The sequence below is a fragment of the Sitophilus oryzae genome, unplaced genomic scaffold (genome assembly GCF_002938485.1).
Source record: "Sitophilus oryzae breed Bouriz unplaced genomic scaffold, Soryzae_2.0 scaffold_1447_pilon_pilon, whole genome shotgun sequence".
Taxonomy (NCBI): Eukaryota; Metazoa; Arthropoda; class Insecta; order Coleoptera; family Curculionidae; genus Sitophilus; species Sitophilus oryzae.
Window position 1 is genome coordinate 1,115,041 of NW_022146112.1, and position 26,623 is coordinate 1,141,663.

At 30.4% G+C, this 26,623-nt stretch overlaps 1 protein-coding gene and 1 long non-coding RNA gene across 6 annotated transcripts in view; one reads left to right on the plus strand and one right to left on the minus strand.

Annotated features, from left to right (window-relative positions):
* Positions 1 to 26,623, plus strand: part of LOC115877372 (ATP-binding cassette sub-family G member 4-like) — a 150,956-nt gene that overhangs the window by 55,723 nt on the left and 68,610 nt on the right. The window lies entirely within an intron of this gene.
* Positions 5,168 to 6,247, minus strand: LOC115877373. 3 transcript variants are annotated; one of them, XR_004049338.1, is made up of 4 exons: positions 5,744 to 6,247; positions 5,585 to 5,671; positions 5,292 to 5,410; positions 5,168 to 5,222 (listed from the first exon to the last, which is right to left on the minus strand). It is a non-coding gene; the product is annotated as an uncharacterized LOC115877373 (long non-coding RNA). The 3 variants fall into 3 exon arrangements; XR_004049339.1 differs by having other exon boundaries at positions 5,169 to 5,240; XR_004049337.1 differs by having other exon boundaries at positions 5,175 to 5,410.

Genomic DNA, 26,623 nt, shown 5'->3' on the forward strand with positions numbered 1-26,623 from the left:
GGTTTGCCGCTTACTGGTAGTCAGCGCCAATCTGGGCACCTATTCTTGACATCGTTCGCAACTTTGCGTATACGCATCACGTGTATTGTTATAAACAGGGTATCCCAGAAATAAGTGCAAGTATTTTAAAGGGTGGTAGATCTCGATAAAAGAAACATATTTTTTCTTTATCGTTTTTCAAGTCCAAAATAATGGAGTTATTTTACTTTGAAAATTTCCAAAAAAAAAATATTTTCTGCTAAAATTTTGAGAACCTTCTTCTTCATGTGCCTTCTCCTCATCGGAGGTTGGCGACCATCAATTGGAATTCCTCCCTGTCTTGAGCCAAACGGATAATTACACTGGCCTCTTCTATATTAAACCACTGGCGCAAATTCCGCAACCAGGAAAACCGTTTACGCCCGATGCCTCGTCGTCCTTCAATCTTTCCCTCAACGATCAGCTGTAGGAAACTATAATTGTTATTTCGAAAAATATGACCAAAATATGCTGCTTTCCGTCGTTTTATTGTAGTCAATAAAACGACGAGATTTGTTTGAGAACCACTGGATCTTTTCTGGATTTTCTTTCTTGTAAATTTAATCTACTACCTATGTTGCCATATTATCAAGAAATTATTTTTTTAAATAAAACTAAAAAAATTACAAAAATTCAAAAATATTTTCAAAAATTCCGAATTTTCAAAAAAAAAATTATTCAGAAAAAAACCTCATAGGCGTGTTTCTGGGGTTGAACTATACTACCAGTTAAGTTAAAATACTTGCACTTATTTCTGGGACACCCTGTATATGGTTACATCGTAGCGCCGCGCCAAGGTCACGCCTCGCGCTTATAACCTTGAAAAATTAAAGCGTGTTATCAAATCGGCTAGTTCCCAGTGAAAGCAGGCAGGCACCGTCAACCAGCGTTCATCGGCGTTCTCGCTTTTACCGGAACGAAAATTTATTTATTTCTGCTTTTGCACGCGCCGACGGCGCACAGGGGGTATTAAGAACTAAAAGTTGGCCAAAATTATGTTTCATGACTTTTTTGCTTTTTTGCTAGTAATATTAATTATTAATTAGAGGACAGGTTGCTAATATGGAACCCCATTTTGTTTTTCCCACACAATATTTTTTCCTCTACTCTGAAACCCTTTCCACCGATCAAATAGGGCCATTCTGTGCAAAACCATGCAATTGGATGAGGATGCTAGAACAAGAAAGTAATTTGTATATTATAGACGATATTTGAGCGAGGATGGGTGTTAATAGGGTAAAGACTATTTCCTTTAAGAATCTATTTAAATCAATGCTTTTTTTGGCAGTCGCAAATATTGGGAAGATTTTTGTGCATATTCCAATGCTGGAGACTTTAAGCATTGAACGGATACTAATTTCCATGTGAAATATTGCCGAATAGTCTTACACCTTATAAAAATGCCACTGATTTTTTAAATATAAAACATAAAAAAATAGAATAGAAGGAAACGTTTCAAAATAAAAAATATGGCATAAAACAGAACAAAGCAAACAAACAAAGCTGGCTCTGTATCCATCATGACAGTTATTATGAACAATTTGCAAAAAAAGCACTACAAACAATTCCACTATTTTTATAATCTTAGAAATATTCAGAATACACTTACTTTTATGGGTTATCAGATAAGTCATACTTTTAACTGAAATATATTATTTATTTGATAGTCAATTTACGACTTAAAAAAGCTAATAACTAATAAACGTGCTTACATTTAGTATTTATAGATTTGTATTAAGTTAAGATAAAAAATGAAAATAAAAAAATATCACTTTTGGCCAGGTTTATAAACCAAATACATCTATGTGCGGCCCCGGCGAGGCGGGCGCGGCGTTTGAATATGGTTTGGTTAGGTTAGGTTAGTTAATCAGGTAAATTTCCTCTTAATTATCTACTTCCGAATCCTTCTCGCATCTCCGAAATAGCCATATACAATACACGTGATGCATATACGCAAAGTTACGCATCTGTGTATTGTTATATGGCTTTTTAAGAGATGCGAGATGCGAGCGATATTTGGTGATGCGAGTGGTCAAGAATAGGTCCCCAGAGACGGCGCCGGTTGCCGGAAAGCAGAAACTTGCCTCCACTATGTTCGTACCCTAAGGTTTTAGACTTACTTAAGATTTTGAAGAACAATTTTTAAATTTCAAGAAAAACTACCTAAATTGGAATTTACTCTATTGCACTTTAAATCAAATTAAAACCTGACCCATAAAGTTATACAGGGTGGGGCAAAATTAATGTTGAACATTGGTATAACCTGTATAACTCCTTTAATACCCACCCTATATAACTCCTTTAGTTTAATTGAATCACCCAGAATATTATTCCGATATTCAATGGGAAATTCATGTCACTTCCAAATACTATTAAGGTTGCCGGCCTACCCCTCAAACAAAGATTTTCCTAGATATTTTCATTTCTATGATTTAGTGTGAATAGATCTTTATTATTTGATAAAATCTAGGGTGGCTGTGATATGTCTGACGTTACTTCAACATAGCTGTCAAATTAGTTCAACTTTAGCAACTAGTTATCATTTTGTGTCAGTTCGTCAGTTGAAACAAAAAAAAATCTAAGAAATTTTCCGAAAATAGAAACTTATCCTACATCAGAAAGAATTGATATGATTCTACTTTTAGATTCAAATTTTTGTTATATAATTATACATTTATATCTAATTTTAATTCTGTGATAATTAATATATGTTTTAAACGTATGTTTTTATTACAGTATTTTATACTACATCCTTTAATTTTTGATAAATTAACACAGCCACCTAGATTTTTTCAAATAATAAAAGATCTACTGACGCAAAATCATAAAATGAAAGTATCTAGGAAAATCTTTGTTAGAGGGGTAGGCAACCTTAATAATATTTTGAAGATATAGAATTCCCCATTGAACACGGAAATAATATACTGGGTGTTCCATTTAAAATAAAGGAGTAACTTGCTTTTCAAAGTGATAAATGTTCAATATAAGTTTGTCCCACCCTGTATAACTTTTCCTGTCACATTTTAATTTGGTTTAACATATTATGGTTATTGTAACTAAATATCAGGCTATACAGGATAAATTACAATATAGATAGCTGTTATTGAAATTTAAATTTTATTCTTCATTTTCACAAAATGTGAAATATGTCAAAATCCTTACATTCAAGGCACATGCTTCTTTAATAAAACACACCTTTATTTTTCCTGGAATCCAAAAATCAATTAATATATAGGGTATTCCATTACAAAAACAACTTTAATGTATAACTTTTTGGGGGACACCCTGTATAACTATATATTTTTATAAAATGCTTTCAATTAATCTATATATGCTTCATTTCCAAGCCCACTCCCACGCCGTTTTTTTTTTTCGATCGTATGGTATATTCAATAATTGCATTACTTATAATTTATAACAGTTTATGTTCACTGATTCATTTATAATTTATATCCACTTAATTACTTGATTTATCCATCATAAACTTTGCATAGATAAAGAAATAACGATGGACAATTCTTAATGTGTTAAATTATACCGTATGATCCAAAAAAGGCGTCCGATTGGCTTGGAAATGATGGTCGATGACATTCCCCATATAATTTTACATATCAAATGACAGCGATCTTCATTTCATAGCCATCGCTGACGCCGTTTTTTTCGATCATACGGTATATGGTAAAAGCCATCGATCACCATTTCTAAGGTAACTTAACGCCGTATTTTTACATACAAAATGTGCAAAAAAATTCTATATGAATGAACTCACCACAATTTTCTATCCACTTTGTACATAAATTAGGATCTCTTGACGCAGGAAACTTAAACATATGTACACCTGATTTCCGAGAAATCCACAATTATAAAATTGGCACTTATTACCAGACATTTTAATAATAATTTTATTATCACTAATCACACACAGTTATAATCAAAGACAGTCAAAGGTAAATTACCCGCCTTTTAAAATATCCGTTAAAAACAAAAAGACAGTAACGACATATCTAAATCTTCTATCTTTGTCGCATATGGTTCGTTCCTTTATTATTCCGTGATAAGGGAAGGAATAGAGATTTTCTATGATAAGTGGTAAAAAGCTAGGTTTTCATATGTACAAATTTGAAAAACTTTCCAGGAAATTCGGTCATATTATTTTCATTAATAAATTGTTTATCATAAATAAATTTATTAAAAAAAATTTTGAACGAATATTCAAATTCTAAACGTTTCAATTAACAAAAAAAATTGGCCAAGTGCGAGTCGGACTCGCTGCACGAAGGAGTTCATTATCATTGAATGTACCATTCACACATTATCTATACAACATCAGACATTATATTATTGTAAACTTTTTTCCGATTTAGCTGAAATTTTGAATGCGCTTGTAAGTAATTTAAAAAAATGAAGAAATACATTGCTAAAAATTGTATTAATCAATAATAAATAAGTAAAAATAAATATGTAAAAATATGTAAAAATAAAAAAAAAGATTAAGAAAAAGTCACCTTGCCTACGATTCGAACCTGCCTCACTACGTCTCAACGCCTTCAAATCCTAACGCCTTTAACCACACGGCCACTCGAGGACTTCAATATTCTGTGTAAAATTCTTACTTAAACGATAATGTTTAGAGTGAGAAGTACTTTTTATTTATAAACATTTATTTAATTCTGTTTTTAGTATTTGTTCTTATAGCGGCAACATAGATACATTATCTGTAAAATTTTCAACTGTCTAGCTATAAAGTTAGTTAATAAGAATTAATAGGTGTAGCATATTTCAACATTATTCACTGGTTTTAAAAAGATCAAAAAATATGCATGTGTGTTTATAGTATAAATGAATTGCTCCTTACGTTAGTTCTTATTGATATAATAGCAAAAAGTATAAAGTATAAGCGCAATTTTATTAAAAATATGTTATTCTAAGTTAGAATAACATAGAGTTAAAAATATGTGTACAATTTCTAACACATATATTTTTTTAACTCTAATGTTCTAAATTAATTGTTCAAAATATAATTGTTATTTTTTTTCCTAGGAAAGATAAAACTTCATTAATTTTCATAAATAAATTTATTTCTATTAAATTTTATAGAGCAATATGTACTACAGTTTTATTTCACATTTTGTAATACTGCTTCGATTGAGGGTGCCCCATTGCTATCTGTGAGTTCATTCAAATTATGAAAAATCACTACTGATCTAGAAGATAAAATGTACCTAAGTACCATAATATTATAATCAAAAATGACTAATTTTGTAAATTATTACCTATAATGGTTAGATGAGATGCATGTAAACTTCTTTAGGCTGGTTTCTTAAAGTTAGGTGATTAATTATCTTCGCATCGTCATAGGCTCTAATCAATTGTAGATTATTCTTCAATCAACCTGAAATATGTAATATTATTTACTTTATATCTATGAAAAATTATCATTTTCTTTATGAAAATTTTGAGTTTAAATTTAAATGTGATTAGAATAAATATACGTCACTAATTAACATTTTATCACAGTTAATATTCTATATTACTTTATGTTTACTTTTGTGAAAATATTACTTACCTATAATATTTAAACGAGTTCCTGAATGTACAATTTTACTTGTTTATCGCGATGCCGAGTTCTGAATCTTGTATTGGTTGTCTAAAACTGTTTGATTTTGCTTAGTTATATTGTATCCTATATTTTATTAAACAAACTCAAAATAATGTTTATAATTACCTTCATCAGCCTTTATACCATTAAAAGTCATTATTATCAGTTATTATTATGTAGTTATTTCTTTGAGTTATTTGTTGTTGTTTGTTTTCAAAGATCATTTTTGAGGTTAATATCATATGAAACTTTTCGTAATTAGGCAACTGGTAAATGACGTGTGACGATAAATTAATAAAATAATAATGTACGTATTAAGTTAAATATTTATATATTAATTTAACATCCGGTATTACCTAACATCCATATCTATTTCATGTTTATAAATTACATAATTTTTAATTTTATATATTCATAATGAAATGAAATATATTTCGATATAACGTTTGGCAACCACGCAACTGAAGTGCAAGCGACATCTGTGCAAGAGAAGCAAAACCTCCCAAAAAAGTTAGAAAAGGAATCTAAAAATTTCAGATTATTCAAACGTCACTCCAATATTTTTCCAAATTGGAGTGAAATTGGGGTGACAATTTTTAACACGTAAGGAGCCATCTGGATTATGTGTTATCTGTGGTCATAGGTTAAAAACTGGTTAAAAAGCAGAAAAATATACGCTTTAAAACTAAATCTAAATAACTTAAAAACGATTTGTTTTAGGTATAGGAATATGTATAATCAAAAAGTAACGAATTAAAAAACCTTTTTAATAGTGAAATTAAAAAGGTAGGTTTTCTGTTATCTGATCTTATTGTTAACCATTTATAAAGGCAAATTAAACATCAATTTATAAAATTTATATTATTGTTAAATGCTAAGAAAAGATTATAATTATGTTATAATTAGATTATAATTAGGTTATTATGAAAAGGAGGGTGTACGGCCTTTTAAATGTTCTTTAATTATCACCTTATAAACTATAAAGCGTTAAACATGCATTTTCTAGGTGGAAAAAATTATGTTTTTAAATAGAACTGTACACACACTTTACATTAATTATTTCATCACCAATTACTTTTATTTCAGGCATTAATTGGTATAATTTCTATTACAACGAAATCACTACACTGCCTTGACTAGTTGCTCTTACCATTTAAGTAATTCAAGTGAATTTACTCCACTCAGTAAAGTTGCTTGATTTGTTAAGTCAGGTATGTCGAAAATAAAACGAAAGAAAAAGTAAAGTTAAATTAAAGATAGTGATGAGACTTAAAAGAAAGACAGTAGATTTACAGTTCTAAATTAAGGAAGCTACCGCTTGCTTGTACAAAACAATTGACTGTTACGTCTTAATCCAACAATTATCATTATTTATAAATGTATAATTAATTACTTGTTAGTGAAAGGTTGTTTCATTACTTTTCACCTTCAACTTTTTGTACATTATCGCTTATTATTTAATTGGATAAAAATAAAACACTTATAATAAGTAAATGACTATTTATAGTATTGAATTTTAATTATTAAATATTTCATACTAAATATGTAATCTAGAATATTATATTATGTCAAAAAAATATATATTTTTGGTATATTTTAACATCTACAATAAATTACTAAAAACGTATTTTTCTTTTGGTGTTTTGAAACGACGCGACAGTCTGAACTTAAAGCTGAGACAAAGAATGACTAAATGTTACATCTGGTCTGTGCTGTTATACGGAGTTGAAATCTGGATACTCAAAGCTGCCACAATCAACGGTCTGGAAGAATTTGAAATGTGGTGATAGAATTCATAGAAGAATGCTAATACCATGGCTATGCAAAGAAATGAAGCAGTCTTAAACAGGGCAGATGCAGTTCATGAACTTTTGATAACAGTTAAATGCCGAAGGCTACCATACCTCGACCATGTTTTAGAGGAAATCGTTATTGGATCCTACAACTTATAATTAGGGCAAAATAGAGGGCCGCATGGGCGCAGGAAGAAAACAAATCTCCTGGTTGTGGAACATCCGGGAATGGACAGGCATACATAGAGCCGAACAATTGTTTAGAGTGGCTGATAACAAGGATCAGCTTGCTATCGTGATTGCCAACGTCAGGGGAACCTGACAAGGCACAGTAAGGAGAATAAGATATTTTTTTTACGTAGGTACCTAATGGATTAGATTTACCCTCGGATTTGCCCAAATAGCAGTGAGAGTGCATTATGTAACCATCATTGTGTTACTATGTAAAAAACTTGATAAAAGTAAAATTTTACTTCTAAAACTCGAAAAAAAAGAAAATATATTTTATAAATAAATCACTTATATATATATTTTTATTTTCACTATTCTGTTGACTTACATTTGAGCAATAATGAGGTTTTGCAACAAACGGACGATAGAGAAAATAGAAAGAGAATCTTTTGCCGTTTTCATTTATAAGCAAAAACGACAAACAACGTAAGAAATGGTTGGTAGTGCATTCACAACCTGTTTGAATTTTATACCTCAAGATAGGTAGGTTTATATCGAACGAAATGAACTCATGGTCATGGCGAAAACATTAACCTTAAGAAGATTCATTTTCTCTGCAGATGTATATCTATTTTAATAATAATATATAGACATTGATTGGTATTACGTGGTACTACGTCGTATTGAAGACACTGGTAAACAATTTACACCAAAATGATAATTAAAAAACAAACAAATTGTCGTCTTTTCGTAATGTATTATGTGATATAATAATTCATTTTGATAATTAGACGTACGTAAAAAAATATGTAATATTTGAGCTATGGTGAGAGTAATTTGAGTAATTATGATCGGGTGTGTAAAATTAATTATTTTTTTATTTTGAAATATATATTTTTTTCAGTTCTATTTAAATTTTAGATATTTATATTAGTCTTTATTATTTTAGTCGTTGATTACCTGATGATGAGACGGAGAGCTGACTACATAAAAAACCTTAGCATTGTTGCATGGCTAAGTATCCTTTAGTGTAGCCATTGTGAAATTGTCATGTCTGCCAGCGCGATTCCAGGGCTTAAAGCGGTGACCGCCCCCGCTTTAAAAAATCCGCTTATCGAAAGGGTGAAATTTTGACATTACAAATATTATAAGGTACACGAGTTATAATTGCCAAATAGCTTTTATTTATTATTAAAACCCTTAACTGGTCCGGCGTCGTCTGACAGACTACGCCAAATAATTAACTCATTCTCATTAGTTACTGGGACCGCCCACACAATTGGCGTTCCAGCTAATCCTCCCCCTCTCGGTCAACTACTGATAACCATATTTATGCTCAAACTGGATTAGTTTTTTAGAAGTTATGGCAGAAGTTACTTAAGCCGTAGTCTCTCAGACGACGCCGGACCGTTTGCGTAAGATTTTGTGTTTGACAAACTTTTGGAAAATATAGCCGGGCCTTCGAAAAGAGTGCGTTTAGGAGACTCTAGTTATGAAGAAACTCTATTAAAATGATATGATGAGGACTCTGACAGTGACAATATGACAATCTGTCAGACAAATGCGTTTGACAATGTCAAATATTCCAAGAGAAATATACTTTACAATTGGTAGAATACTTATGCAATTCCTGTACAACCAGAACACGCCCACGGAGATATTCTTATCCTAGTTAAAGGCAATGTTATGTCCTAGTTTAATTATTTTTAATGCCTAGAATGTACGAATCCATTTTATAAAACATGTTCAGGAAAACAATGAACTTTGCCTCATGCTGTAACTAAAAACCTTTTCTTTAACTTAAGTTTTATAGCTTATTTTTTTATATATAGTACTAAAAACATATTTCTATATTGTAATGACTGTTAGTAATTTGGTTTTATTTTTTAGAGCTTAGTAAAAATCTAATTGTTTTTTTTTTCAAATTTATATGTATGTTATTTTATTTTGTACTATATTTTCTTAAAGTTTATATTAATTGAACTCATTTTTGTCTATATTAGTTCAATAATACATAATATAATATATAATAAAATAAAAATTTGTTATTTTTTAGTTTTTGTGTGTTTTTTCCACTTTTTAGAAGGCGTAGTCCCACAGACTACGCCGGACCGTTTATGATACATATCTATTACCGGACCAGTTAAGGGTTAAGAAACGTGTAAAATTGTCGACAGACATTTTTGTCGTGGCTTATTTATTTAAAAAGCCGTATGTAAAAGGGCAGACAAAAAAATCGTGGCTCAATCAGCGGTAGACAGCTATCAAAAGCGCGATATTATTCTACAGGGTAAATTTTCAATAAGAGCAAATATTTTCAGAGCTGCTTGATCTCAATAAAAAAACTTATTATTTTATTTTTACCGTTTTCCAAATAAGTCCAAAATAGCCGAATTATTCAAGTTGGAAGATTTACAAAGAAATTAATTTATTTTTAGATAATTTTGTGAGCCATCTGTTTTTTTGTACCATTCTTTTAGTGTGTAGCCATAGAGTAAAGCCGTAAGCATGGTATGTTAAGAAATAATTATACCGTGGGTAAATATGCGGTAAACAGGCAGTTCTAAAAAGTTTTCTAAAATATACAGGAAAATTTAAACAAAAATGCACGATTTTCTACATCTTTTTTTGCGAAAAAAACTCATAGACATGTTCCTCCTGGGATCGAAATATATCACCCTTAAAAGTTTGCACTTATTTAAGAATCACACTGTATAAGCGTTTTCAGGAAACGCTCGGCGCGTTATTACTTGAAACATAATACATGTAAGTCTACAAAAATTTTACGGTGCAGATATCGACTCAGAGCACAGAATATCTAGCTACGTAGCTAGATATTCTGTGCTCAGAGGATGACTCGTTTGCGAGAGCGAGGATCTGCAGTACGATGAGTCAGATACAAATATTGAGACAGAATAGTAAATATATGATATCTGTTATTGAAATAATAAAAAAATAGATTTATAATATAATGGCATACATGATTTATCTATACTTAAATGGATGAGGCGGCGAGCGTTCCCTGAATCTGATCTTTTTGTCTGCCCTTTTGCATACGGCCTTTTACATTAAATTGACAATACCACCAATCGGCATATATGTATGCCATAATTTTTTTCATTCTTCAAATTTCGTTTGGTTTTGAGACTTATAATATAATGGTATACATGATTTATCTATTCTTAAATGGATGAGGCGGCGAGCGTTCCCTGAATCTGATCTTTTTATCTGCCCTTTTGCATACGGCCCCTTTTACATTAAATTGACAATACCACCAATCGGCATATATGTATGCTATAATTTTTTTCATTCTCAAATTTCGTTTTTTAATAATTTTTAAAATTTCATGCCTCTTTCGCGTTGTCTGTCGGCATATTAGCTACTAGAAAAATGTCTACCAATAATTTTCCACGTTTCTTAATAATAAATAAAAGCTATTTTTGCAATTATAACTCGTGTACCTTATAATATTTTTAGTGTCCAAATTTCACCCTTTCGATTGCCCGCCCCCGCTTTAAGCCCCGGGATCGCGCTGGCAGATATGACTATATTATCTTAATGGCTACACAAAAGGATACATCACACAAAAAATTACCCATGTAACGATGATAAGGTTTTTTATGTAGCCAGCTCTTATACTATGATTACAATGGTCTGCATGAAAATCGACCCTGGCACAATATTTACTGCATTTATATTTAAAAAAAATATTATACCGTGTGTTGCTTCCCCAAACTGGACGATTAGATATCCCATGTAAATATTAAAACGATTTATACGTTTTCCCCATTTTATTCTGCAGAAAAAATTATTTGACACTTTTTAAAAAACTTCTAAAAATGAAGCAAATTGTTCATTTCGAATCGTTTAATATTTTCGTTCTTGAGTTATGAGAGATACAAAAATACTAAATTAGCCGAAAATTAGAAATAATGCGGTCCTGATCAAAGAAATCTAATAATCACAAATTCTGCTACAATGTGACAAATCTATTATGATTTTCTTCTACAGAGTTCTGTCAAAATTATTGTCAGTTATATTCTCTATGAAAAGTTACAAAAAGCACACTGTAAACATACGAGAATATTTTAAAAACCTTTATCTTATTTAAAATATTTCGTAGAAAAGTAAACACGCTGCTTTAAAAGAAAATCTATTTATTGAACAATAAACAATCCACAAAATTAAGCGCTTGTTAATAATTAAAAAATGGATAAAATTTGCCATGTTCCCAGCCTACGTTCTTCACCGCCGCACTATGGGGTATTTTACCTCAAAACCTGGCCAATAATATTTTTATTTTTTTTGCATTCTTCCGCCTTTTAAAACATGAGAAAATAAAGAAATTGCTTCAAATTTTAATACATACCTAGCGTTTTTTATTGACAAGATTAAGATTGAATTATATAATATAAATACATAAGTTTATACAGGGTGTCTCTCAATAACATGTCAATACTCGAGGGAGTGATTCCTCAGGTCATTTTATGGAGAAAAGTTCCCATAAACATAGGTCCAGAAATGCATTGTTTCTAAGTGAAAGTGAAAAACACTACATTTTTATTCGATTAAAAAAAAATGTAACTGCCAAACTCGCAAAAATTAGCAAAATTTCTTATCAAGGCCTTCTAAAGGAATACTTAAGCTACAAAACCACCCAGATTGATATTACTTGATAAGGTTCGATTACATACTGAAAGTTTATATAAACATTCTGTTATAAATGAAATAATATGTCTATTATTGAACTAGCAGATTAATGTTGTTCTAACTAGAAAATAACAGTTATACTAAACAAGTCTCTCAATAAGAGTAATACTAAACAAGTCTTTCTTCAACCCCTCCATACTAATATAAGATCAATAAAAGATCGCGATTAGTAAGAAAAACTAAGATAATTATTATTAAGTAAATTTTTCCTAAAAGCAGGGCGATATACAACCCGTCTATTCAAAGAACAATTTATGACTGGCGCGGGGGGCAACACGGCGGGTCATTGACCCCTACCACCCACCCTCAAATACATTCATGTTTATACAAATAATTCCTGATATCGGTTGGTTGATATCTTTAATTTGGATTTTCGAATATTGGCCAACTTTTTGGGTTAAATACCCTTTAGTGCGCCGTCCAATAATTCTTGATGTTCGGAATATTTAAACCACCTAAAATTATGCTCTTTCAAATTCGCCAAGCAGTGCTACGATGATTTTCGATTATTCCTCCAAGTATTCTTGTACTTACTAGGTTTTCATATTCCACTTGTAATAGAATATTTAATTCATTTTCATTTATTATTTCTACATGATCCTCTTCAATATTAGTCTTCTATTTATATTTATAGCCTTTAATAACTGTTCGTGTTCGAATTCTTCTCTTATATTTATAGTCTTCAAAAAACAGCAGGTTAAGTCGGGAAAAACTCAAAATTTAAGTGAGGATGCAGTCAATAATCACAATCACCACACAGGCTAATAAAACTACTTTTTCAAATTTGTCAAGCTTTAGAGAATTTTATTCCCATCATCAGGACAGTTTCTAAAATGTATAAATAAAAAAAGGCATTAATATTATACAATTGTATAACAGAGAAAGACAACTTACGACTGAGTCAACACTCGTCACTGTTTGATCGAGCTCGACAATGTAGAAATTGGTCTTAGTAAATTAAAAAATTTTTTTTTTAAAAACTAATGTCGTTGGATATGTAGTTTATTTATAAAGGAAATTTTCTTGTATTCCAATGTCATATGATGCTAGTTTTAAGACCTTTTTGTGCAGAGGATGTTGTTTTTGCTAATTGACCCAGTCGTAAGTTGTTTTTTCTGTTATACAATTGTAAAATATTTATGCCTTTTTTTATTTATACATTTTAGAAACTGTCCTGATGATGGGAATAAAATTCTCGAAAGCTTAACAAATTTGAAAAAGTAATTTTAATAGCCTGTGTGGTGATTATTGACTACATCCTCACTTAAATTTTGAGTTTTTTTATAGTCTTCAATAACTGGTCTGGCATAATTGGAAAATATACAGAAAATAAATCCTTTATAGCCTGTAGACTTTTTTCTCCTAATACCACCAAAATTTGTTTTTTCTTTAGTTGTTTTATTCATATTTTCAAGTTATATTTAGCACGTATAAAGTGAATGTGACATTAAAAAAAATGTTTTTTTTAAATTGACATTAAAATGATTGAATTTGAAGGTGGCATATTTGTTATTCTAAACAGGACCGTATTATTTTTTTTGATTAATTTAATATTTTTGTATCTCTCATAACTCAAGAACGAATTTGTATAAATCATTCAAAAAGAACAATTTGCTTCATTTTAAGTAGTTCTTTAAAAATTTTCAAATAATTTTTTCTGTAAAATAAAATTAGGAAAACTTATTCATCATTTTTAAAATTTACATGGGATTTCCTATGCCCAGGTCGGCGATGCAAACAGACTGTATTAAAAGGCCACTTAAATCTTATTATATTTATAAGAATTGGTGATTTTATTTTATGGTCAATGAAGAGAACATGACATTTAAAAGACATGTCGAAAAATATATCTATTATTTTCTGAAGCACAGAATATTGCTTGATGAGGATCTGATAAATTAAAATCATTTGTTGAATTACGAAATTAATAATGACGAAAATAATTGCACTCTTGCTTACACTTAATAAAAAGGAATTGTTCTTTTTAAATGCTGGTAATAATACCAGGTTTAAAACTGGTTTGTTATAAATATTTTAAATTCTTTAAGAAAATGGTCAGTGTTCAATTATTTAATTATAGAAAAATGTAAATTTTTGTGATCTATTCAGAAATGGAATTACAAGTAGCTAAACTAGTTTATCCGTGATGATCGAATACGTTACTTTAATAGCGAGACCATTTTAATAAAAAGTTGATGATCATAGGATGATATAAAATTATTAATTATACTGGTATTGGCGATATCGTTAATACCGTGTCTTTATTAATTTATATTTTTTACATTTATATTTAAATAAATTATTTGAAGTTTTTTGATATTCATATTTATATTTTTAGTTTCATCCCCAACTCCGGACACTTAATACTTCGTTTTACTTATTTTTTATACCCGCATTTCACAGTTAAAGGAATTGGACTATTTATTATCATAGCCTAAATGAAAACACGAAAGTGAAATATTACTGAATCTCTTTTGAATGTTCTTCCCTTTATTTCAATGCTATACATCTGTTATATTTTAATCGCAAATTCTTTAAAATTTTGATTTTATCCTCAAATCAGCTCTAATTTAAGTAGATATGGCCAAATTAGCCATTCTGTCACGATAAAAGAACATATGAAAGTCAACTTAATTCCTTTTAATCATCCGATCTAATAAATTATATATAAAGGGAAAAGTGTAAAATCTATTGATACACACTGCTCATTCATGCCGGTTCGAGGCCGGATGAGATCGGATATCTCGTGAGTAAGAGTTAATTTAGACACTTCCTAAGTCGGTAGGCCACCGACCATGATATGGCCGAGGACCGCGGTTCGGACTCCGCGTAAACAAACTAGACCCCGTCCAGATTAGCCCTGGCAGCAAAAAGGAGACGTTAACTAAAATCTTTACTTTTTTTTAATAAATTATCATCATTCGATTCTCAATATAATCCAATGGAAGATATTCGATTCCTAAAATCATTCTGTTTTCCTTTCACTACTTTGTATCAATTTACAGATATATAATTCGATTTCACTAGTAGGAAAATAAAAAGAAAATTATTAGAGTTAATGTTAACGGCTACACCTTGCGAGAAAATTTGTGTAAAGAAATAAGTATCTGAAAAGATACACATGATATTTAGCATGATAACTTTTTATATTATGAAAACAAAATAATAAACTAGACGTATTTGTCGATGAAATAAAGTGCAGTTAAGAACTGATAGCAATAATTTGTTAGTCACACAAAGGGGCAACCTGTCTGTTGTAAACAAGCTCCTTTTTAAGCCCCGTCTTTAAGCCTCCGTACTGTCGCTGGCGACACTGTCTGACATTTCAAACAAAAAATGAGAGCTGTATTAATTTTAAAATTGACAGCTGTTTGAATCTTGTACAAATATCATTGGTTCTTTTGACGTGTCGCTGGCGACATGCGACAGTTTTTGACAACGGGGCTTTACTTGGCTGCGGGCTTTACAGATATTGCGTGAGTAGTGTCCAGTACATAAATAGCATAACATGGATAAAATATTGTAATGTTTACTTGAACTGCACCAATTATATATAAATAGAATAGGTATCTAATGAAATATATGGTAAGAATCAAATGTGTTTGTTATACGATATGATCAAATTTTTGCTACAGATTATCAAATAAATTTTATTTTAATTTATATCCAACGAATGAGATATAACTAGAGATAAATAATTGATTAAACGCAAACTTTATTCTGTAACCAGTGGTTTTCATAATTTAAGCAATTTTTGTAATTGCTAAAGTAAAATTATTTATTATAAGAATTAACCCGGGTGCGTCTTGAAAGTGGCTCACCCCTATAACTTTTTTATTTAGTATTTATTTAGTATAACTTTTTTTTGAAGTATTCAATTGTTTTTGGTCACTTCCTGTTATAAGACAAAATTATATACAAATTAATCGGACACCTAAATTTAACATTAAAACATTGAAAAGTATCCTTTTTTGTTATTTGAAATTAAAAGCTATCTAACCTCCATCTTTAACAGGCAAAAAATAGGAAGAACAAATATGTGGTTACTTTCACGAACCCGAATTTTTAACAGTTTCAGGGGGAAAATTTAGGTAAAAAAAATGTTATAGAACAAAGCGGAAGAATTGTCAGAATTGGGCCTTTCATTATTTGAAGCAATACTGAGCCATATTTTTAACTTATTTCCCAATAATACATTTTGTCCGACCACACTGGTGTATCTTCGACTACTGGCACATTCACCCTAACTGCAATCGTATGTTAATGAAAATTATTCCAGCTAACAGTATAGTAGATTTATATATTATATATAATATATAGCAACTAAATTACAATTATCTAGTTCAAGGGGCAGTATTGTTTTGTATCTAATATCTTTTAGAGAAGCGATATTTACCTACATAATATCTTCTTCTTCTTCTGGTGCCGTTCGCTTCAGTTGCGTGCTGGCCTTCATATTATGTTCGCTAGACGCGATCTTCTCTGGGCACGATATAAAGTGTACCCTCCTCAGCTCTTCTAAATATCGTGGCAGCATCCGCAATGTTGTAATATACCTGTATAATATACTATAATTTATTTTGTATATATTGGGTAGAAATTTACTGCGCAAAAGTAATCAAAAATAAATTCTTGTGATAAAATAAATAATTGAATAAAAAAACTCTTGTGACTCAATGCAAACACTTGAACTCCCGACACATTACCTATTATTTAGAAAAATATTTTACAACACTATGGAATTGTTTTATGTTCAAAGTGTAAGGACCTTTGAGTATATATTTATTTTTTAAGTACTTTTATAATATATGAAAATTTATTCATATTTTATTTTAGTTTATGAGTACATGCATTGTCAAGGATTACTCCTTTATTTTAAAAGCATTAATTGGAAAATTTTGAAGAATGTTATGATATAAAATTTTCTTTTTCGACTGAAAACGTTTGAAGGTTATTAGCTAAACCCCGACTGATATGATTCAGATAAAATGTACAAACTGCACAAGCAATAAAATCATATTTGTTTCAAGTGATCTATTTATAAAGAGCTATGATTAATTATTTCAATGTCAGAACGCTGATAATCAATTGAAAAAATGTGTTATATTTTGACCGTAACCAGAGTTAGGTCTAGTGTAACTTTATTGTTTCAATTTCTTATTTAATTTTGATTTAATATGAACTATAATTTAGTCTAATATAAGAAAACTGCCCCTGTAACAAAGCCTTCCAATCATATTTTCTATTCTTAATTTTTTTTTATGGAAATTAGTTATCTTCTCTTCATGTTTCGATTTTACCTCTATTTTTTTATAAAAATCTGTTAAATCTGCCTCTTAGAGATCTTGTAGGTCTTATAAACATAGTGATATCACGGCATATGTGATATACTCACATAGTATATGATCTATATTGATTATTTTTGTGATTGTGGTATTTGGGGTTTCAGGAGGATTGGCATCGATTCTCCTACTTTCTCGATTTTTTTTTAAATCTCGACTTTATACATCAGTTCTTTACGTTGAAAGTATTACGATTTTTGCCATTCCAATCCAAAAACAGGAAGAGAATATGAATGTTTCGATTAAGCCTGGTTGACACGGCCAAAGTGTACTTGGATCAAATACACATACTTCCGCGTACTTGGATCAAATACACATACTTTCAATACACATATGACCCCATGTAACAACCCAACCCAACCCATGTAATTAACACAGTAATTACAACCATTAGATGCTAGGAAACACAAAAAAAAGAAATATCCCACGAGGGAAAAAATAAATAAATACCCAAAGAGAGAAAAAAAAATAATATCTAACAAACGCACCAGAATCGGAAGGTAACGTGGCCAAAAAAGTTATCAAGTTATCACAAGAACAACCACTTAAAGAAGAATTAATCACTGACAACGCAAGTGTCGAAATAACCAATAAACCCGGGTGCAAAGTCGGTACCGGGAAGAAATAACCATTAAAAAAAATTTAATTAAGAATTAATCAAATCTTAAGGGCGGTAGTAGTAGTAATAGTAGTAGCAGTGTGGCGTAGCTCCGGCGATAGTGTGGCGTAGCTCCTATAATAAATAACTTGAAATTCTGTATAGATGCCCGACGCACCCTGTATACCAATAACAAATGTTTGTCAAGTACAGTAAGTAAGAGTCGTCTGAGCGCGCCATTATACGAGTATACGTACACGTAGTAGTTAAATAACTGCATAATTACGCAATATCTAAGATAAAAGTTGACACTAACTAAAGGATTTCTTGAAATCAAAGATCATAAACACCTATCTTGTCCCCTATCTTATCCGGCAGTAGTGCTTCGGGCATCTGTAGCTCCTGAAATAAAAAAACTTGGGAATTTTGTATAAGTGTAGACCTAAAGTATGTACATTTACATAAAATATTTTAATTTCTATAGGGTGGCTCAATAAAGCGTGAGTGGATCGGGATGCTTTTTTTAAATCGAACACTCTGTATATTATTGCATTTTTAGCTTCCTTTCAGATCACTTTACATAATCCTAAGATATGATTAAATATTTTTCGATAGTTTCAGAGATATTAATAAATAAATAAAAAATATATATTTTTTAACCTTTCTTAAAAAAAATATTGAAAAATACTAGAATTGTCCTGAAATCAAAACTATATTAGGTATTTACTTTAGATGGCCTACACTTACTTTGCCATAAATATGGTGATGGTAAATCATACAGGATGTTTAAAATTGTATGCCAAACTTTCTAAAATATAAAATAATTTTTCTTCATTTTTTTAAACGGAACACCCTGTATATTATTTTTTCAGTAGATGGAGAATTAAAAAATGAACATTTTTTGTATTTAAAGTATTTCAAAATTTTTAATGGTTTTGCAGATACACGCAGTATTATTTCATATGGCTGCTTCAATGGTAAAATACGAGAGAAAAATTATTGGGTGGCTTCAAAGATATTTAAACTAATAATTGATACAATTATTTACCTTTCTCCTTTATCAGCCATTATTCTATCCTTATTTTCCCATCTCTCTTACACCGAAAACATTTGCCAGATTTACCTGTACATTGGTATTAAAGGGTATTAGTATTCGATTAAATACCACATCCAATTATTAAGTAATAAATAATTTTGTTATATCTTTGCAATATATCAACTATATTAATTTGCTAAGATCAATTTTTTCATTTAATGCTTAACTGCTTTACTATTTTAAATTTTATAATGGAATCAGTGACGTCGCCAGATATTTTTTTCAGGGTGGGCTAGTACTGGGACCAGGTTTTATTCGGGTGGGCCAGATAATTTACCATATCATAGTTGTTGATTAGTTTTTATTAAAAGCTAAAAAAAAGGTGTAAATACCGTACAATAAAAAAAACGACGTCAGGGGTGATGTGTAGGTGAAGATTGCTGTTATTTTATAAGTAAACTTATATCGGAAATATTATCGATCGTCATTTCTAAGCCAACTGGGTGCAATTTTTTTTCGATTAGACGGTATAATTACAATCAATAGTGAAAATGCTGATTTAGATTTTTTCAGAAAGTAGTATTTTTTTTAATTTCATTGTATTTAGAAAATTCGACTTGAGATGGAAATCAAGTGGAATTTGTATTTCTTTAACTTCTTGGATCTCTATTTACAACTGTCTTTTTCGAACTTTTTAGATTAACCTACTGCTTTGTAACTTTTTTGAAAACAAATATCTCCTATTTTTTAAGGATTCGATTAACTACGATTGACTACAAACTTCAACAAACCATAAAAAGTAAACAATAAACTGAGAAAATTAAAGTTATTTTTAGTTATTTTACATTAGTTGACCACAGAAAAGGAAATAGATTAATAGATTGTCTCAGCCTAAATATTTACGCTGAGAATTTTGCGTAGCGGCTGACTGTTGCTGTTCGTCAGAATAGACCGTTTAGGGAAATCGCTTACTCAGCCACTCAGCCGCTGACCGTCCCTGAACGCGCCCAATTAAAAATAATCATACAGAAAGTTTGGGGCTTTTTGGTTTTACCTTATTAAGTAATTGTTATCAGGTAGTAATTGTTTATTTTGAAGTTTAACTTGATATAATGTCATTTTAGCAGAAAGTCAACGATTTTTGTAGACGTATCTGTTTTAAAAAACTAAAGTTCTCGAATAGTTGAATTTAAATATTTTAAATAGTTTTTTCTTTATTTTTTGTATTTTTTTGCTTCCGACGACGGAAAGAGTTAAATTTTCCGAAACTTTAAGCTTTTTTTTGTTCGTTAGGCAAATTTGTATATCTGTAAACCTAACTTCTGATAAGTAGTTTCCGTTTGAGATTAACGCAGAAGTGTTTACAAAAAATAACTATTTTATTTTGTAGATTTTTTTGTAGATAGGTATTGCATTATATAATTTTATTACAAATCGATGAAAGTTGACGGTATATTTTCCGGACATTGCGCGGGTGTGCCACTAGTGGGTCCAAGCTAATCCAGGGTGGGCCACGGCCCACCCAGCCCCCCCTCTGGCGACGCCACTGAATGGAATAAAAATATCATGGTCGTGTTTCTTTTAATAATAAAAAGCAGTTTGGCAACGTCAGTTTTAGAAATATGCCGGCGTAGTACAACGTATTTCGAGGATGAATGGAAAATCCTAGATTCTCCTTTTGCGATCTTGCTATGCCGCCGATCAAGCTCCATATTCTTTATTTGCAGTATTATAGTATTTTTGCTTTATTTTGTGGACTTCTGTGGACATTAATTTGAAAACATGGTGCATTCATGTATTGTGTACAAGAGAGTGTATCATTTAAATCCAAATTTAACTTTTCACCGGTAAATATAAATAAGTAGGGTTAGGTATATTACTATATCCTATTCTCTGTAGATCAGAGGCGTACCTAGACATAAAAAATAGCAGATCTCTAAATTATATTTTTAGGTTTATTTTTTAAATCATATATTTATTATGTTTTTTAAATTATATATTTATTAATTAAATTATTTGTAGGAAAAAGATACATGGTACATACTAATTACCAATAAGTTTGAGTTGTTCAAACAATTTCTGTTTCCCTTTTAAGAAAGGGCATTAAATGTTAAAAATTAAATTTAATTTCTATAAACCGCCTGTAATTTATAAACGACATCTATTTTCGAAAAACCGTACTTTCTTATAAGAATAAATCTAATCTAGGCACCTACTTGGGTTTGACAAACCATTACCTACCTTTTGTGAAAATTTTATTGGGGTGTAGCAAAGATGGAATTTTGCGGCCTTACTTTTTTTGTTGCCGTTACAATTTTATACGGCTTTTGTTTTAAATTTTGGTAGCTATAATGTAAATGGACATCTTTTGGCATACATATAATTAATGTTCTTTTACATGAATTTTATGGCTTTCTTACATTTTATTGTATTGAAATTCTTTGCACATGCACCTTTTAATATTTATAAACAATATGAATTTTCCTTTGCAAACAAGAGAAAACAAACTAAATATTTTTTTAAACTAAGAACCGTTTACTAAACAATCACTATTTTATTTTATTTGTGATTTTGTAAAATTATCGCTAGACTTTTCTGATGACTGTGTATTATAATATCAAATAATTTTGTATAGATATACACATACCGTATGATCGAATAAAAACGGCGTCTAGTTGGCTTGGAAATGACGATCGATGGCATTTCCTATATAAATTTACATATAAAATGATAGCGATCTTCATTTCATAGCTATCGCTGACGCCGTTTTTATTCGATCATACGGTATAATATACATCTTATATTTTCAGTTCTGATTTACTGTGTTTGAAACATCCCGAACATGAAAGTTAAGGTAAATAAATGTTGAATTTTCTTACTTCTTATTCCCTCATTAATAAACAATTGTGAACTAATAAAAATTATAAGGCACATTTTAAATTTTATTCACTGTTTTTTATTGTAGTTGTAAAATTCATATAGGTATATAATAATAAAGTTTGTATTATTTTATATATAAAATATTGTGTTATTAGGTTAAAATAACTATTTTATTTTGTTATTGCTAATAGAGGGAATCTCATTCGCCGGAGACGAACAAGGTTTGGAACAAGATATTGAAACTGCATTTACTAATACACCTAAAATTTGATATTTTATTTAATAAAATAAAGTAAAAAACGCTTATTAATTTTTTAATCGTTATTCTTATGTGAAAAGCCATCTTATAATAAAAAATTATACCGGTTTTTATTTTATTTCGCTGTCCTCCCTTAACTTTTTTTTACAATGCGACAAATATATAAGATGTAAGTTTTATTATTATTTTATTTTAATTTATTAAACAATTATTTTAATTTCCTTAAAATACTGTCGGTCGATCGGCACGCCACTGGAAATTGACCTCAAACGTCTAATCTTTGTACACAAGTACATTGTTGCCATCGAGCAGATAACCCTATTTCCTTCTCTATCCGTTCTCTCTTGCACTCGTTGATTTTCGCAAATTAATGTGTGATGAAGCTTTAGAGTGTTTTATGAATGGATCATTGTAGCTCCCGAGTTGAAATATCTTTGGGTGGCTTTGATAAAAATTTACTGTGGAAAATTCCATATAAAACATAAAACTGCGAATATCTGCGAAACCGTTAAAAACATTGAAATACTCCAAATACGAAAAATTTCGTTTTTTAATTCTCCAACTATTGAAAAAATAATATACAGCGTGTTCCATTTAAAAAAAAAACGAAGAAAATTTATTTAATATTTTAGAAAGTTTGGCATAGAATTTTGAACATCCTGTAAGTTTTACGATTACCAATTTTATAGCAAAGTAAGTGTAGACCATCTAAAGTAAATACCTATAGAGGGTATTCTATTACCTAGAGTACCTAATACAGGGTATTCTATTAAAAAAAATCATCCCCATCCACTCACACTTATTTGAGCCACCCTGTAGATGTTGAAGTATTTTCCTGAAATATATCCTCGTACATACTTTAGGTTTGCACTTGATCAAAATTCCCAAGTTTTTTATTCTAGGAGCTACAGATGCCCGACGCACTATTGCCGGACCCTGTATAAAAAATACATATAATTTATGGCAGCGAGTTTGAATAATCTGTATACTGATTGCGTCTCAAAAATGGCTCAACCGTATAACTTTTTTATTCATTTCAGATAAATAAATGGGATTTGGTATGTTAGTATATGACATAAATTAGGATTGATTGACGTATTGAATTGGGTTTGGTCACTTCTTGTTTCACCGGAAATTATTACAACTTTTATAAACAACATTAATCAAATTGTGGCGCTAGAGATTTCTGGTATTTTACCAGGTATTTTAGGTATTTTAGTGTGAGACGAGGTGAAAATAATGTTGTAATATTACAGTTACTAGTATTTAATATTGATTGTTTTATCAGTGTGCAAATATGTTTGAATTATTAAGTGTCAGGATAATGTTGCAGTACTTTTATACATATAAACATACTTTTACTTCAGTGGCTCTATATTTTTAAGATGTTATAACGTCGTATTTACTATAAAAACCAATTTACGCTCTTTGAGGATTAAACCGTGGGCTTTTTATAGGTATTCTATCTCTCCCGTCTCTAAAGAACTTACAAAGCACGTGTTGCATTTGTAACAGTGCACTTTAATGTTACAAGTGCTTTGTAACATTAAAGTGTACATCAGACCTTATTAGTTTAATACAACTATTTTATCGTTATTCTTGAAAATTATTATATATACAGTTTTTTAAATTTTAAACTTAAATTAAATTTGAAATATAAAAAGTAAAATAATCTATACAGGTATTTAAAGATGACTATAACTAACAATTATTTATTCTTTGCGTTGTTATATTTAACATATGTTTATTTATTAAAGTGATTCTAATATGGTTTTACAGATAATTTAAGAGGTTATCTATTGGACGGTTAAATACTTTGAGTGATAACCTAAATTGCTATGGGGTTCATTAAACAGTATAAGTGAAATGGTAGACATTGTTTTCAGACGTTTTACTATTGTACTCAACGGCAGTTAGTAGGAATAATAATCGACCTTTAATAGAAAATATTGAGTAGAGAATAAAAAATAATAATACAATAGAAGATTTCTAAATTTTGATAGTTTGAACTATGCCTGGGGTATTTTCCTTCATTATTAATTGAGAAAAATGATATTTATTTTTTAAATACCTAGATACATGCACGTTATAATAATTCAGCATTGTTATTTTAAATTGTAACAATTTTGCAAAATATGTAATACTTTATATTTGTCTCATGATGCTCGTATGAGCGAAACACGTGTCACATAGTTTATGAGAAAAATGCACGCCTTCTTTGAATGCATATACATATGTATGTTGCGGACAATAACGTATATAGGGCATTTAAAATAATACCCGGCTTACAGCGTTATAAGCATTAGTGTAACTAGCAATTCATCCTGGGGTGGTGTAGGGGCCTAGGGATTTTGTTTTTTAAAAAATTAAGAATAATATCATTAAAAATACATACCTTTTTTGAATAAAACGTTTGCATGAATTCTTCTATCAATAAATTTGATAGGTTATATCAACCTGTGTTTCCGTGGATTACTTAAATACCTACAAATTTTGTAAAAAAAATAAAAACTAGCACACATTTTTTGAACACAGAAAAATAATATTAACTAAATAAAAATGAAAAAAATAATTTTTACTACATCACAAGCAAATAAAAATTAATATTTAGCTAAGAGTCATAGTTCAGTCAAAATTCAAGATTTCTCTGGGGGGTGCCCTGCAGTACCTGGGGGGGCGGCACCCCCGGGCCCCCCTACAGTTACGACAATGGTTATAAGGTACTTTTAAGTTAATAATTTCATTGGATAATATATAGTCATAGCCTGGATTTTACAAAAATGGCTAAAAGTTGAAAAAATCCCTGTTGAAAATGTTACTTTATTATTGATAATGAACTTAATGCAGAAATAAGCACACTACATATAAAGTAAAAATTGGCGCCGGCGCCGGGAGGCACGTATAGCCGCCCATACTTGATATTTTTTTTATCTCAAAAACTGTGACTTTGACTGATTTTGATGTTATTACAAATTTTGTTGCAAATATTATTCCTAATCTTAAATTGAAAAACGCGTTTCGCTAGCTACTGTAATTTTGAAGTTACAATTTTTTAAAATTTTTAACCCCCTTCTCATACCCCCTTACCAATCACCCTCCCCCACCAAAAACTAATGGCCAGATTCTCGGGTGCCACAGTATTTTTGTGCCAAATTTGGTTAAAATCGGTTTAGCGGTTTTTGAGTTATCGTGTTACAGACGGAGAGACAGACAGACGGACAGACGGAAAGACAGACACCATGAAAATATTTTGTATTTAGGTCATTTATGACCCAAATAACTCATTTTGAGTGGAATTTAAATAAACTTTTTTTTTTGCCTTTTTCTTAATAGCCTATCATACCTGTAGGTATGGTCGGCTAAAAATATACTGAAGGTGTTATTTAAAAATCAAAAGTTGTAGTCATTACCGGTGAAACAGGAAGTGACGGAAGACAATTGAATAATCCTAATTTATGTCGTATACTAACTCACCCAGTCCCGTTTTTTTTATCTGAAAGAAATAAAAAAACTTATAGGGGTGAGCCACTTTTGAGACGCACCCGATATATTTTAACATAATTCTATTGTCCAACAATGCTGTTTTACAAATCTTAAACTAAAAAGCAGCATTGACCTGTAAATATTATTTCAATTTTATATTAAAATACCAAAGTGTTATAGATACGTTTAAAATATCCTGTCTCACCGGTTTGATGCAATCTCCGGGTGATTCTTAGTAAATTTACTTATGCAAACAGGTATACAAACTTGAGAATGGACAAAATACCTCTGAAGGACTATTCGAGTACCTGACCTCTCTTCATATATTAAAGTTAATGACTTTATTTATACCGGCTGTTATTATATCAGTAAAATGGAAATGGAAACACCACAACATATTATCACAATATTTATGCACAATGCACATGCTTTGATTAATCTATATCCTTACTAATGGGGGTGCAAGTTACTAGTGGGTGCTTACTAGTGGGGTGCAAGGGGTATTGAAGCGATACATATAGCCTAGCTTACCCAAAAGTCAACCTCACCTTCACGTGGTGCACCCTGTTTACACAAACGAGGCTCTGACGTCCGAGTATAGGCGGTATAACCTTATACAACCCTCAGACCTACCATCTTCTGGGGAAAAGGAGTAATAAAATACACCTAGCCGGCCGAGAACGTAGCACAAGGGAACTATCGTCGCAGTCCTCACTGTGCCATAGCCATCCCGT